The 17,533-nt window shown below is 32.8% G+C and overlaps 1 pseudogene; it reads right to left on the bottom strand.

The window, feature by feature from the left end:
* Positions 1 to 3,195: 3,195 nt before the first annotated feature.
* Positions 3,196 to 8,155, bottom strand: LOC120088595 (annotated as a pseudogene).
* Positions 8,156 to 17,533: the final 9,378 nt, after the last annotated feature.

Genomic DNA, 17,533 nt, shown 5'->3' with positions numbered 1-17,533 from the left:
TAACAATTATAATATAAAGATGATGCATGTCAATGCTTTATGTATGCATAAATATAACTCTTATATTATATGATGCATGAGCATGCTCTTATGTAATTTAAATCATGCTTTTCTAAATCATAACACTTATAATAAAGAGATGATGCATGACCAATGCATAACCTAAGATGGGATTTTTCTATATGGCATACCATATGACATATAAATAAAACATACATCTCAAATAAAGTAACACAGATTAATGGACCGGGATGAACCACCTCTAAAACCAGAATGAAAAAATTCTATCTATTACATTTTTCCATTGAGCAAACCGATTCACAGGCGAACCAGGTCTTGAACCATCGGGCGAAGCTTGCATCGTTTAGTAAATGCCTCCAGGTAAACAATCTTAGCACACTAGATGATAACACACGGATGCTAAACAATCGCTTAGACGACAACGAAGCAGTGAAGCCCGATTGTCTAGACGATCGCTTAACACATGATAGGTAAACGATTTACTATGTGATTTACTCCATGATCGTATAGTCAGTAACTAAGCGATGAAGCTTCTTGAGCTATACAATCATCTAGTGCGCACGCGTTAAACAGCCCCCGAGTATCCGATACTCAGCGATCGTCTACCCCATTGTCTACACGACCCGACTAACACTTGGTCGTCTTCATCCTCGAAGAAAAACAATCATTGCTACGAAGCTTCTTCACAAATGACTCAAAACTTAAACTACTTTGAAATTACAGACTCGTTAACAGTTAATAATGCCCAAAAACATAGGGGTCTTTACAATTAACTCGAAATGTAAAAGAATTTAACAAACTGAAGCTTCATCTGAGAAACTCCATTAACCCACACATCCACAAATGAATTAACACTTAAAACAGAGAGTGGACATGCTTTTACCCACCGAGAATGTAAATGCAATTCTTTGCATCAATGAATTTGGAATATCATAAACCCGACTCTGATACCAATTGAAGGGACTCTTATACAAGAGTACCTCTGAGAGGAAGCAGATCTTTCCAAATACATTGTGATAGAATTACCACATTTACATTCACACAAACAGATATGAATCAAACTACTAAATTACCAGCATGCTTAGAAATAAATAAACAAGAGAACGAGTAAACTTACCAGTTGAAGACTCTCTTCACTTGAAATCTCGCTCTCTCCACGAACGGAAGCTTTCGCTCTCGCTGGAACATCAGACTGTCATTCAGCAACACCCTGGTCGCTGTCTCTTATACACATCTAGATGTGTATAAGAGACAGCTCTCCATGAACGGAAGCTTTCGCTCTCGCTGGAACGTCAGGCTATCGTTTAACAACACCTGATTGTCTACCACGAACGAACTCCGCACGAACAGACGAAGATGGGGATGACACCACCACTTGGAACCCTTAGTATTCTCGGAGTGAGAATCAAAAGAGTGGGCTCTGTTTGGATTTGGTAGAGGGGAGGAGGAAAAGAGATTGTATACAACGACCAAACAAGTGGGAAAGGTAGCATCTATCGTATAGACAAGGTGCTTGATCGTTTAGGTGAGGTACACGATCGTGTAGGAAAAGGTAAGCGATCGTTTATATGATCGTTTAGTAAAGCTCGGGCGCTAAGCGATCGTTTAGGTAAAAGTAGGCGATCGTTTAGTAGAAGGGCGCGCACGTGAAGCAATCGTCTAGTAAAAGTGAGCTATCGTATAGGCTCTCAGTTCAGTAAGCGATGGGCAGTAAATACAGTGAACAATTAACCATGTTCTTTGCCAAAATGAAAACAATTTTCATTTTATTCTTTATTATGAAAACCAAATGGAACTTCCCATTAACGCATGGTTACGGAGAAAACGACGACCAATTATCCCATAACTATCCAATTAATAAAATAATAAATATAATCATATTATATTCATTAACTTATAGTTTAATATTATATATTAACCATAGTATTTTCTCCTTCACTAGATATAAATCATATTTATATCCAATTTTCTCCAATTAATGTATCTCATACATAAAGTCAATCATATCATATATAATTAACCAGTTCAATTATATCATATATAATCGAACTCCCTCTTGTTAATTTGAACATTTCAAACTGACACAAAAACTGATTCTCAACTTGAATCCAAGCTACCAAGGGGACCTTATGAACCTATGGCTCGGAGCTCTAACGGTATGTGAATAGATGACTAAGCTCTTTAGCCACGAGATCCACCATCCGTTAACTGCCAGACATTCCATTAAAGACCGATAGCTGAACTCTTCCTACACAGATATATTTCTGTGTCCATCGAATATAACCAATCATCAGTACGATAACCCTTCACAGATGCTCGTAAGTACAACTGAGCCAATTTACAGTTTTGCCCCTATAGTTACATCTTACTCCTTAAGTACTACTGATCCCTTTAATGAACAATACAACATAGTCCTATTATGTGTGAACACCTTTCGAGCCATGAGAAGGTGTGTGGCGCCATATCGTTCAAGCCCCAGGATCAGCCTTTAAGGGAGCAATCTATCTACTTACCTCTGCTTTGGGGAAGGAGTGAATTCCATCTTGTGTAGCTGAGTTCCCAGCTCCCAAATCAGACGAATCCCTAAAGTGATAGGTTTGAGCCGACGACCTGGCCACTCGCACCCATACAAATCAAATGACCGTTCTCAAAAGTAGGAGTTCCTAACTTCACTCAGGATTGAGTTCATGTTATCTATGGTCATCCTAGTGAAGTGAAGTCTCTTTCATGAACGACGTTATATAACGAGACGTTAACACTTCTTGTTCAGGTCTTATACAAACTTTTTGTATAAGACGCCCCCGCTGACATGTCCCCACACGAATGATGAGGATCAGACCATCTGTAGCAAGTCACAACACTTATAACTATTCTACAAAATGGGCCGCATCCATAGCGTTACCAGGATAAGGTTTCCCTCCTATATCCATATACTACAGACCATTTTGGTTATCACTTAAGACATGATCCATTTGTATGTCACCACATACATGCTTAAGTTACATAATGACAACCAGGGATTTTAGTTTATTGGTTTGTGGTAAAGCAAATAAAACATCTAATGTGCAAAGTCAAGTAGTGAAGTAAAAATCATATATTATACATCACAAGCGTTCGTACAAACTTTGTTTACAAACTACATGACACAAGATTTTAGGACATCATTCCCAAATGTCGAATAAAATTCCTTAGATTTTATTATATATATAAATTGTTTGTACATTACAATTACAAACTACAGGACTCACGAGATTTAGGACATCAACTCAATAAACTCAATCGTTCATACTATGCCTGAAGGGCTTGTTTGAGCCCATATAAGGCTTTTATTAGATGACAAATCAGGGGTTGGGTACCAGTAACCTCAAACTTAGAAGATTGCTCCATAGAAACATTCTCTTGAAGAAAACCATTAAGAAAAGCATTATTAACATCAAGTTGGCGAATTGGCCAACCTTTCATAACAACAATAGTCAACAAAATACGAATTGTATCAGGTTTCACAATAAGACTAAAAGTCTCATTATAATCAATGTTAGGTGTTTGATGAAAAACATTAGCAACTAGTCAAGCTTTATAGCAAGCAATAGAACCATCACAATTTCTTTTAATCTTAAACTTCCATTTTCAACCAACAATTTTTTTATTAGTAGGTTTAGGAACTAAAATCCAATTGTTATTATTTTGTAAAGCACGAAATTCTTCTTCCATGGCTTTCTTCCAATGACAATGTTTTAAAGCCTCTTTAAAATCACAGGGTTCATTTTGAGTGTAGTCAATTAAGTAAATTTTATGCTTAAAAATACCATTCTTACCCCTAGTCATCATAGGATGAATAGAAACAATTGAAGGACGAGTCATGGTAGGAGTTGGAGCACCAAAAGGACAATCCCCAGAAGAGGAGGACAACGGAGCTTCATCTCTAGAATCTTCATGGAAACCTGTCTCTAAAGGATATACATTAATAGGGCTTGGATTATCAATATTATCAGTAACTTAAACAGAGTTTTGTCTTACCTCGTTATGGTTTTCATTCAAAGTATCAAGAATAGACGAAACATGAGAGACAAAAACTATATTTGATTTATCTAATACATAATGTTTAGTAAATGAAGAAAAAAAAAAAAAAGGATTGCTCATCAAATAAAACATGTCGTGAGATGTAAAGATGACCATCAGAGGACAAATATTTATAGCCTTTATGAGATGAACTGTAACCAATAAAAGTGCATGGTTGAGATCTGAGAGAGTTTATAAGACTGATATGGTCGTAGATACGGAAAACATTTACAACCAAATGTTCTCATAGAAGGATAATTAGGTTTGCACCAAATAACTTCTCCAAAGGGCTTATATGATTTAAAACAAATGTGGGCAGACGATTAATAAGATAAACAAAAGCCTCATCCCAGGAATATAAAGGTAAAGTTGCTTAGGAAAGAAGTGTGAGACTCATATCCATAATATGTGTGTGTTTTCTTTCAATAATGCCATTTTGTTTTGAAGTATAAGGACACGTGATACAACGTTTAATTTCACATTGATTAAGAAAAAGATAGGAAAGACTACTAACAATATCTAAGGACATGTGATACGATGTACGTATACCTCTATTCATAGTTAATTATGGACTACTAACAATATCTCTCACAGAGTATGTCATATCTCAAAGCATGATGAAACAATCTTGGCGTACAAACGATTAGGATATGTCAATTTGCTATCCGTTAAAAATATGCTATCATTAAGTTGTTATAGGCATACCTAATCTTCATCTTGAAGAAGGAAAAGTGTGTGGAGACTGTCAAGTTCGGAAATAGATCAAAATGTCCTATAGGAAAATGCAACATATGGATATGATAGGTCCTATGCAGGTAGAAAGCCTTGAGAAAAAATGTTTTGTATTAATTTATGTCGATGATTTCTCACTTTATACTAGGGTGGACTTGGTTAGAGAAAAGTTGAACTAAACCAAAGTATTAGTTAAAACAAGCCTATAAAGGAATAAGAGTGATAGAGTAGGAATTGCATTATTTTGTTCAATAGTTGCATGCAACAAGAGGAAGGGTTGTAACCAAACCTTGGTAAAATTTAGTCCAAACCATTTGATAGAATCTTATCCATAATCGGGCGAGCTTTACACATGGTTTCTAAAGGCTTCACTTTGCTAAAGGGTGATACCTCCACCTTCAGTCATGTCAACATTTTTACATCTCCAGCCGTTTTCCACTCGTAACACTGAATCAATAATCCCAAAGTCAATCCTATGAAACGTAAAGCCATAGTTTCCCCAGGACAAGCCCTCCTTCCAATTCCAAAAGGAATGATTTTATTCGACTGCAATCCATTCACTACCCCCAAGAATCTCTCGGGTCGGAAGCTGGTTGGGTCGTCCCACACTTCGGATCTTTGTGAATTGCCCAAGCATTGACAACAACGTCGTTCCACGTGGAATGTTGTAGCCTGCGATGGTACAATCGTCGGAGGAATAATGTGTGAGGAGCATTGGTGGCTGTCGGAGGTGAATCGAAAGGTCTCGGAAATAATGGCTTGAAGGTAGTTGAGGTTGGAGAGATCTGCTTCTTCAAGCGGTCGGTCTTGACCAATATTAGTGTCTATCTCAGCCTTGGCTTTGGCTAATATATCCGGATGGTTGAGTAGTTGAGTCATGGCCCAATCTAAAGTTACAGATGATGTGTCCACTCCCGCATGCAACAGAACCTATACGAGAATGTGGATTAAATGCTTAAAAATTATATTCAAGCTAACAAATACTAAAAATTACTTTTTTTTTTATTCAAAATTACTTGAAAAATGCTTTGAAATCAATTTTAATAATACTACAAATATCTTTAAAAGGGTTAAATTAAACCTTTAATTGATTTTGAGCGATTAAATGTGCATTTCATTGTAATTCTAAATATTATTAAAGTGATTTTGACAATTTCAAAATCATTTCCCAACATGCACTTATAGATATGGACACTAAAACTTCTCATTTAACCCATTTTTCCAACCTTCTCTAATTACATTTATTTTAAATCTAAATAATTGTAAGTATAAAACTTTGTTTTAAATACTAGTTTGGTTATAAATATTTATTTTTTTTTTCAAAAATAGCTACTCGATCCCATTTGCAAAATTAAAAAAAAAAAAAAAAAAATTCCTTAATAAAAAATTAGTACTACAGTGAAGTTTAGTATCATAGTAAAATTTTGATGGAAGGAAATGAAATAAAAAGAAAATAGAATGATCAAAATGGTTATATATTTTAAAGGTTAAATTACCAAAAATACCTTTGATTTATGAGATTGATTTCAATTATACCTAACTTTTAGAACTTTCACCTTTAACTATGAAGTTTAAAGTTTGTTTCAAAACAAATTTGGTATGCTTTAGTCATTAAATTTATAGGCTGAAAAATGTATATCTCTATATATGAAAGAATTTAAACACATAAATGAAAAAAGTATAGATATGTTATGAATAGATGTGAACCATACTCATTATCGTCTCCCTCGTTGCAATCTCATGCCTCAAATTTCTGGTCTTTCGTATATGATTTGTTTGCCGACCCTAACTTCTAAATATGTTTAGATTTGTTTCACTAAGCAATAGATAAATTTAGTGACAAAAGCTCTCGAAATTTGTTTTGAAGTTAAAATACAAAGAAACTTTTCAAAGTCCGATACAAGATATTTTGATAATTCAAGCAAAATGAATCGATGTGAATAAGTTTGACAATGTTTGACTGAAGCTCGTTAAGTGAACCAAGATTTTCTGTTCATGGAGTTTACAATATTCAATTTAGATGTACTCTGTTTCAGTCTCTAAGTTACGAAAATTCAAAGAAGAAACCAAAACATGAAAAACAAAAAAACCGATTAGATTGAACAAGGGGGGTTGGATTACTAACCAGAACGATCCCTTCGATGATCTGATCGGTATAATATTCGGGTTCAGAGATCTGCAATTCAAGAAGCCGATGAAGCAGAGAATTCTGTTCTTCTCTTCCCAATCCTTTCTTATTCCGCTGTTCTTCAACCAATTCTTGCATAAATCGATCGGCCCTCTTCGTCAATTTGGCCAAACTCTTTTCATATCCGTTAAACCCAATCCATTTCAGAATGGGCATGAAATCGATCCATTGCGAAGCTCCTCCGTGATGAGAAATCTCCTCCATAAGCTCTCTGAACTCCCGCGCCTCCGCCTCATCGGAAACCTCCTCGCCGTAGTACCGTTTTCCGGCGACGACCCTCATCACGGTGTTGAAACTCAGTTCTGAAAACATTGATTTCAACTCTACATTAGCGAACGATTCCGAATGGAGTTTGACCAACAATCGCCGGATTTCATCCTTCCGGATGCAGAGAGAGGCGTTGAGACGCGCCGTGGAGAAGATCTCCACGGTGGCGAGACGACGGAGGTTCCGCCAGTGGTCGCCGTAAGGGGCCGTGGACATGGTGGTGGAGTTGTAGCCGAGGTATTGGCTGATGAGGAAACGGGGGCGGTTGGCGAAAACAACGTCGTTTTTGGTGAAGCATTCTTGGGCTATCTGGAGTGAAGAGACTATGACAGCAAGGCGAGATCCGAATCGGAGAGTGAAAATAGGTCCGTATTTGGCAGCGATGTTTTGGAAGTTCCGGTGGGTCGGGCGTTGTAGGAGGTGGAGATGACCGATGATCGGAAGTGACGGTGGACTGGGCGGCAGATTTCTCCGGCGGGTTCTGAACTGTTGCTGAAAAAGAAAAGCAAGAAGGAAAAGAAGGAAAGCATAGAGAGAATCCATTTGGTTTATTTGATAGTTTCAATTGTTGCTGGACTAAAAATTTAAAAAAAAAGAACCAATTTTGTAATAACAACAACATACATATAAGAATGAGAGCATTAAACTTTATCAAGAATACACTATTTAATTAGTTGAGTATACCTAAAGTTAATCTAACTAAAGACATGTTTGGATGACTAAAATATTTCTGTCATTATTAAAATCAATTTCATTAAAAAATATTGATGTTTAATGATGTTACCTCAATTATTTCGGGGGACAAAATCACTTTAAAGTAATTCACAAACAATCACGTAAAGTTAAACCTTTGCAAACCATATTATTTGTTTTTGACAATTGCAATTATTTTAGTATCGAGTAAAATAGAAATCCTTATCTATTAGTTCACAAGATGATGGAAATGGAAGGTACACCTAAAAGAGGGTCGCTCACATGGATGTGGCATCCAAAGCTTAGCATAATATTGAAGTCTTATCCAAATATTCGTCAACATCTAGATATATCTATAGATATTCTCTGACATCTTTTTATTAATATCTATAAAATATGTCATCTATTATTAATTTAAATAAATTTGATAAATTTTGTTATTTACATAAATATATGTCTACATCAATATTTTGTCAATATATTTCTAAAATTGAAATCTTGATATCGATATCAATATTTTAATCTTTGGTCCAGACCTCCTCCACTTTTTTGGTCCAATAACTTCATAGAACACAAAATTAAGATATAATAATAATTTCATATTTTATTAAGTATTTACATTATGAGTATCACAACCAAACAAGTCATCAAATTTCACAATTGGTCTCCAGATTTAATAACTCCACACTCCTGGCCTCAAACGGCCATAGTGTTGAGATAGACATTTTAGTTAAATATTTAATATTTGAACTTTAAGGTTTGTATCAAATAGGTTCACGAAGTTTAAAATTTTCTAATGTTATTTAATTTGTGTTTAATAGAGATCCTTCAACTGGAATAAAATTTAATAAATTTCTAAACTTTCAATTTTGTTTTTAAGTTAATTTTCTTTTTAATATTGTGTCTAACAAGTCCTTGATATATATATATATATACATTAAAATTTTATTAACTTATTGGTCACAAAATAAAAAATTTAGTACCTTATTAGAAACACAATTCAATTTCATGTCTCATAGATCCGTTAATTTTAAATACTATTGAATAAGCAATGGACTAATTAGGCACAAATTTAATCAAACGTGCTGAAGGACAACTTATTATTATACATTTGTAAAGTTTAAAAATCTATTAGACACAAAGTTGAAATTTAAGAAACCAAATAAATACTTTGTAAGGTTTGGATATATATATATATTAAACACCCTTCTACAAAAAAAAAAAAAAAAAAAAAATCAGAGACTAAATTTGTAATTTAAGCTAAGATAATTACTAATATGATAGAATTTATTTTTAAGAAAGCATAAATCAGTTGTTTGTGCTGAGGTTATAATAGAATCAACATTAAAGCATAAACTGAGTTGAAACATCTATTTTAAATTTTCACAATGGTGAAATGACGGGAATGAATGGTTGGTTTCCTAAAATCCTGTTTGGTAATCATTTCGTTTTTTGTTTTTATTTAAAAAAAGTAAGTCTATTTTCTCCCAATTTTTTATAGTAATTTGCATCTTTATTAAGTACAATGATTGAATTCTTAGCCAAATTTTCAAAACAATGGCTAGTTGCATAAATATAATACAAGTCCAAAATAATAGAATATGTAGTACAAGGATAAAATAATTGCATATATAGGTCAAAAAATGGTAAAAAACTAAAAAATCCATGCCTAGCCACCATTTTGTTCGCTTCTTCCTTCTCAAATTAAAAGCTATCACTGATAGTAACTATCAGTGATAACCACTAATAGCTGCTATCGCTGATAGCTTCTATCAATTGCTATCGATGATAGTTGGTATCAACGATAGCTTTCAATTTGAGAAAAATTAATACAATTTTGAAATATTAGCTTTTAATTTGCTGTCAATTATTAGTAGCTATCATTGATTCACTTTCATCAATTGGAATCAACGTTGAAATATTACTACTTAAGGCCATCAGTAGCTATCAATGATAGATTTATAAATAGTGATCAACTTTGAAAGAAGACCAACAACTTTAATTACCATAGTAGTTATCACTAATAATCTTTTATCGCAGATCAATCGTTATCACTGATAGACTTTCATCAATTAGAATCAACTTTAAAATATTAACACTTAAGGCTATCAATGATAGACTTCTATAACTAGTTATCACCTTTGAAAGAAACTCCATATATAGATATCACCTAAGTTTTATCACCAATATCACTAACATCACTCATATTGTAGTTATGAGTGATAGCTTCTTTTACCAATAACATCACTAATAGGGGTGTTCGTGGGTTGGGTTGGGTTGGGTTGAAGGACTTTTTGGACCCAACCCAAATGTTCGGATTGTTAATTTCTTCAACCCAAACAACCCTTCTTAAAAGATGAACCCAACCCAACCCAACCATGAAACATTTGGGTTGAGTTGGTTTGGGTTGATCGGGTTATTTTTGTTCTAAAAGAAAGTAAGTTGTTAATATGTAAAAAATTGATTTAATTATTTTCATATATTGAATTAAGATTAACAACTCAATTTCAATTTATATAATGAATATTTTATTTTCAAAGTGCTAAAAAAAATATTTTTAGGAGTTGTTGAAGAATAAATTATCCAAAAAAATGATAAAACTTAAATAAATATATGTATATATGATTGTATCATAAGTAAAATATATACATTGTAAAGTTAATAATAAGTTTGGGTTAGTTCGGGTTATTTTAGGTGAACCCATGAACTAACGCAACCCACAAAAAAATAATTTATTTGAACCCAAACCCAACCCAACCCAAACCGCATGGGTTGGGTTGGGTTGACCGATTTTTTGGGGTCATCGGATTTTTTGAACACCCCTAATCACTAATAAGATGCTATCAATATTCTCACTCATATCATGCTATCAGTGATATTTCTCTATCACCGATAATATGCTATCAGTGGTAGCTTCTATCACCGATAACGTGCTATTAGATAGCTTCTATCATCGATAACATGTTATTAGTATTAGCTTCTATCACTGGTAACATGCTATCAGTAATAGCTTCTATCAATCATAGTCACTAAATACCTTTTTATCTCTTTCTTGTCCTTCCTAAACATTTATAAGTCCCTTTTCTTTTCGATGATAGCTTCTATCAGTGATAAACATGCTATTAGTGATAACTTCTAGGCATTCCACTTACATTTTAGTTCGAGATTCAACTATATTAATTAGATTCACTAAGTTGGCTATCAATGATAGATTTCTATAAGTGGCTATTAACTACAAAAATATAATCAAAGATTAAGCTCTCAATGATCGAAAATATTAGTGGCTATCACTGCTAGACATTCATTTGCTATTTATATTTATTATTTGTTATAATAATCAAACTTGATGATTGGCTTGTTGGTGTTAACTCACTTATGTCTTTTGTATTTTCAAGTCCTGCGTATGACAAAAACTGAAGAAAAAAAAAAAGGAAAGAAAATTAAATAGAAAAAAAGGAAGCAAAAACCGGACAAATGAAAGAAAAACTAAAATTAAAAAAAAAAAAAAAAAAAAGCAAAAATCAGAGAAAGGGAAGAAAATAAAAATAAAAAAAGGAATAAGCAAGGGTTGAAGAAAGAAAATAAAAATAAAAAGAGGAATAAGCAAAAACCGAAGAAAGAAAAAAAATTAAAAAAAGAAAAGGAAAGTAAAAAAATGAAATGAAAGAAAATAAAAAATAAAGGAAAGAAAAAGAAAGGGAAAAAGAAGGAAACGAAAGAAAATAAAAAAAAAAATAAAGAAAAGAAGCAAAAATTGGATAAAAGAAAGAATTAAAAAAAAAAGGAGAAGCAGAAAAAACCGAGAAAGAAAATGAAATGAAAATAGGGAGGGAAGAAGCAAAAATCGAAAAAGATAAATAAAATAAAAAGACTAAAAAAAGGTGTATAAAAAGATAAGACAATGGAGGGCGAAATTGGAAATTAAAAAAAATTCAAAGATTGACTAGTCAACTCATCCATATTTGCAAATATCTTAAAGATGTAATATATTTTTAATTTTTTTTTATTCTACTATGTGTTACAAATATCCTAAAAACAAAAACAACCTTTTAAATGCTATTTTTTTTTTGAATTTTTTGAATTTTGTTTTGGTTTTTTAAACCATTGGAAAAAAGTAAATAACTAAGGAAGAAATTTAAAGTGGAAGTAATGTCTATAAACTTAATTTTCAAAAACAAAAACTAAAAATCAAATGGTTACCAAACGGAAGCTAAATAAATAGGAGTTTCCAAAATTTTTGAGCATATGTTTCCAAACCTAATGTTGCTTGTGGTTTCCCAATCAAGTCCCTTAGCTCGGTATAGTGTACCATCTGAAATTAATATTTTGTTATTGTTGATGGCAAAATCTGAACAAGGAAACTCACTTGACCTTCACATGCTTTCAATGGTAAATTTATTATTTTAGAGAAGAAAGACAACTTGCAAGACAAGAAAAGAAAATGCCAGTGTAATGTCTACCACAAAACTTTCATGCTTAAGTCAATATTTAGCAAAAGAGGTAGAGCACGCTAGAGTTGGAGGAGTAGAACTTACCTTTTTGCAGAGTTTCCATGCTCTATTTATAATGAAGGTCAGGTAAGTTTCTTTGTCCAGATTTTACCATCAACAATTACATTTATCTTCCCACATCTTATGTACCTCAACATTCAATAGAGTACCATTTGAAATTACAACATGATGACTAAAATTCGACCACAAAAAGAGAAATAAAAAAAATGAAAGTATAATATTTAGAAAAAGTTTCAATTTATATCGAAGTTGTATCAATTAAATTTTTGAACTAATATTTGTATCAATTTTAATACTAATTTTCATAAATGTATTATTTTGTACTTTTCATTACATTTTATTTTGACTTAACATCATATCATATGACACATATAATTTTGTCAATTAAAACCCAAAAATTTTATAAGCAAATCAATTTAGATTCTCAATAAGGATTCTATTTGAAAATCGTTCATACATCATTTTTAATAATCCATTTTGTTATTCTTACATTTGAAGAAGTATAAGCACATGTAATAATTGATGCATAGACGATTTTTAAAGGTAATTTTAACAAGGGTCAAAATTGATTTATCTATAACAATTTAGGATTTTAATTAATGAATCTCAGACTCAAACAACGTATTTCGGACAAAATCTAAAGAAGGGTATAAATTTAATATTATTACGTATGAAAATTTCAGGTTCAAAGTGATACGATTGCCCCAACGTTTATTACGTATAAATCTATAATTTTCCATAAACTTATCTTATGTAATTTCTTTTTTCATTCGGAATCTTTAATACATGCAAGCACACCTGTCAAATTTATATAGTTAAAATAGTTCAAGACTATCATCATTTGGAGATCATGTATTAACTCTTTTAGCAATCAAGACAACTCTTCCAATTTTATTTAGGGATTCAGTCATGATGATTTTTTTTTAATAAGAATAAAGCAAGTAGTTAATCAAGTGAACTTTTAAGGGATTTGAATTTCCCAAAGGGAAAGAAATTGAATGCGTTTTTAATTTCGTTTTACAGAATAATAGAATGTAGAGGACGAAAACTAATAGGATAAACCAATTTAATCTTAAACATACTTTTGCTGAAAAAATACAGAGATGAAAGGGAAAATATAAACTTACCCTTAAAGTATTAAATTCTTCATGTATCCTTTTCACAACCAAGATCACAAACTGATCTAACTTTCTTCTTCTCCCGTTCACAACAACACAAACTAATCTGACCATTTGTTCATCGTCGTCTGTTCCTACATTTTCTTGAGTTCTCTTTTCTCCAATTTCTATGATTGCTTGTAATTTTGATCACCGTTATACTGTTCTTGCTACGGATTGATTGGTTTTAATATTACCTATAAATTTATGTAAAACTTTAACCAATAAATAAGGCATGTTGGTGTGTTTGATTCGTAGTTATACCTCTTCTTTCTTCTTTTCAGGTTTGGGCTTCTCTTTCTCCTCCGGTTTTGGTTCCTCTGGCGCCGGTGGCTTTGGAATCAGAGACAGAAGCTCCACTTGTCTGTGGCAAAAAAAAAAAAAAAACAAAAGAACAACAACCTCTTAAAAATATCCACCAAAACAAACTACACCATACACTATATTCCTCCTTTTGACATCTAAAAAAAAAAAAAAAAAACATAGAAGAGAAAGAGAGAGAAATGAGATGGACGCGTTTGATGATTGGAGAGAAAGGCACTCCTGATGAAATAGAGGGTCGTCGAGAGTTCCTTTAACTGCCGACGAATGGAAGAGACTGTTGATGAATGGAAGAGACCGTCCGCAGTTATAAGAACTCCTGACGATGTATATTAACCGTCGGAAGTTTGGAACTCCCGACAGTCCTTTTTCAGCGTCGAGAGTTCTACTCCCGACAGATTTCTCCCGACCAAACTCCCGACAACGATCAATACATCGTCGGGAGAGAATCTTCCGAAGCGTTTTCTACCATTTTTCGGCGATTTCAAGTGTTGAAAAAATTGTGATTTCTTGTAGTGAAAGGTATCAAAGCGAACATTTAATGCACTAAAACTAGCTAATTAAAAGCCTTAGAGTAGCACATTTCTGGTGCTATCAATCTCCATGATTTTATTTTGTATATTTTGATTTCATTCAAGAAGTCTTACATACCATTTGAAATATTATGCCGTACTTATTTATATTTATCTATAATATTCTCCTTATCTAGTTAGCGTGGGACTTTGGTGGCACACTGGATAATTACAAAAACATTTTGTTTCTTTTCTCATGACATACAACTTGACTGTTTTTCGTCGCATCATTTAATTAATATCTCTTAGCTGCATGTTGGAGGTCTCTGATAACTTTCTCTCGAGGAATCAAAACTACACTATTTTTTACAATAAGTTTTAAAATAATATAATTTAATAAAAATTGTGAAGCTTTACAATATTGATTAAAAAAAAAATTCATAATAGTCGTAGGCATGAATTTTTACTCAATGTCAAATGGAGTTTAGGTTAGTGCTAATTGGCATGTACTCTCTTTTAAGATTGGAGATCCATCGTCGATTCTCGCAATTAATTTTTAAAATAATCTTCTTTTATAAAAAAGAAACTAGTGCAACCATTATATAAATATTGATGCATCTTTCATGTGCTGGAAACCAACTTTATTTAATCTTTTCTTTGAGGGGACAAAGTTGAATATTGTTTTAAGAATTATTATATGGAACAAAACATAATTTTGTTCCCAAAGTATTCGTCATGCACCTTTTCAAAATCTCAAAATATTGACACAAGTTATTTAAATAGCTGGTTGTCTATCTCAATGAGACAAACATGAAACAATGAGCATTAACAAATCTTACAAATGATGAAAAGGATATTTTAGGGGCCACATCTAAGAAATAGATATTTGAACCAAAAAGTTATATTAAGGACTCGTGTGATAATCGTTTTACTATCGTTTTGTAATCATTTAATTTTTAACTTATAGGCATTATTTTTACCTCTAAATTTCTTACTTTTTTATCTTCTTTTTACCAATGATTTAAAAAACAAGCCAAAATTTGAAAAACTAAAAAAAGTAGTTTTTTTTTAAAAAAAATGTTTTTAGAATTTAACTAAGAATTCAACCATTGTATTTAAGAAAGATGCAAGTTATTATAAGAAATGGAGAGGAAATATACTTAATTTTCAAAAACTAGTAACAAAAAACAAAATGGTTACCAAACAAAGCCAAAACTTTTTTTTTTTTTTTTTGGTTTTTGAAAATCAAACCTATTTTCTTACATTTTTTTTTTATAATGATCTGCATCTTACTTATGTATCTTATTGTTCGCATGAGATTTCAAGAGAAATTTATTTCATGGAACTTGAACTTTGTTTTTGTATTAATTTTGTGGAAAATGAGTACAATCTCTAATACATAGTATTTTGATGCTTTCAAAACAAATTATAATCTTTAAGCTGGTTGATCTTCTTGAACGATTGGCCTTTGGGCTTGTTGATCTTCTTGGGTGATCGGCCTTTGGGTCTGTTGATCTCCTTGGATGATCGGCCTTTGGGCTTGTTGATCTTGTTGGACGATCGACTTTTGGGCTTGATGATCTTCTTGGACAATCAACCTTTAGGCTTGTTGATCTTCTTGGACGATCGGCCTTTGGGCTTGTTGATCTTCTTAGAAGATCGGCCTTTAGGCTTGTTGATTTTCTTAGACGATCGGCCTTTGGGCTTGTTGATCTTCTTGGATGACCGGCCTTCGGGCTTGTTGATCTTCTTGGATTATCGGCCTTCAGGCTTGTTGATCTTTTTGGAGGATTTAGTGTTCGCACAAGGCTTCTGGAGAAACTTGTTTCGTAGAGTTGAACTTGAGTTGGTGTTGATGTTGAGGTTGGTTTGATGCGATGTGGTTCGATCTCTAGTATTTGATCCTTTGATTCTCTCTCAATTGAATGCGTATGCTTGATTTGAGGAAGCGAAGCGAGTGATGATCTTGGAGTTGAAGTCTTGGAAGAATACTTGTATCTTTGAAGGACTTCAGTCTTCGAAGGTCTTCTATCTTCTAGGAGTGCAGCTTTAAGAGTCTTGGGAGTCTTCTGCTTGTTGATGAATTCTCTCTGGACTCTCTGAATGTAGAATTGCTTGCATCTTCAAAGGACTTCAATCTTCAAATTGTTTGTATCTTCAAAGGACTTCAGTCTTCAGAATGCTTGCGATGCTTGTATCTTCGAAGGACATCAGTCTTTAGGTGTGGTAAGCTTCAGGAGTCAAGGAGTCTTCTGATTGTAGAGAATTCACGCTCTATGAAGTATAGAATTGCTGCCCTCTCCAAATGAGGGGAGCTTCTCTATTTATAGAGTTCACAGGTTGGCTTGGGCTCGGTTGATCCATGGATCTGGCCTTTGGGTCCAATTAGTTGGACTTAGGCTTAGCTGGTTAATGGGTCTGGCCTTTGGGCCCAATTAATCATATTTAGGCCTGATTTGACATTTGGGTCAAATTCAACCTATTTTTTTGGGCTTAGTTGGACTTTCAGTCTTCAACTTCAATTCAGAACATATGTCAACTCCTAATTGAGCTCAAATTTAATGATTTGGAATTTCTTCATTAATTTAGTAAATGACGTGGCAACTTGTGATTGGTGCAAAATTTATCGTTCAACAAATGCCCATTTTCGAGATTTATGCACATCAATCCAAATATATTTGTTCTTGAATTTGACCTCAATTGATGAGTCAGTCAAACTATGAATTTACTACATAAGTTTACTTGAATTTGGGATAAATTTTTGAATATCGCCAAATTTACAAAAAAAAAAAAAAAAAAAAAATTTGAGCTTTGTCACAATTTAATTTGACTTGGATTTAAGATACAATTTGGGATATGCCGAGATTTTAATAAAAGATCAATTGAGATTTTTTTCTTATCCACAATTTATTTCGATTGAAGATTAAAAAAAAAAAAAAAAAAAAAATTGGGATATGCCCAAATTTCAATAAAAGATCAATTGAGATTTTTTTTCTTATCCGTAATTTATTTTGATTGAAGATAAAAACTCAATAGGATACTTGAATTTGGAATATGGCCAAACTTTAATTT

This window comes from Benincasa hispida, chromosome 10 (genome assembly GCF_009727055.1).
Source record: "Benincasa hispida cultivar B227 chromosome 10, ASM972705v1, whole genome shotgun sequence".
NCBI lineage: Eukaryota > Viridiplantae > Streptophyta > Magnoliopsida > Cucurbitales > Cucurbitaceae > Benincasa > Benincasa hispida.
The sequence above is the reverse complement of the archived record's forward strand: the minus strand, read 5'-3'. Positions and strand labels throughout refer to the sequence as shown.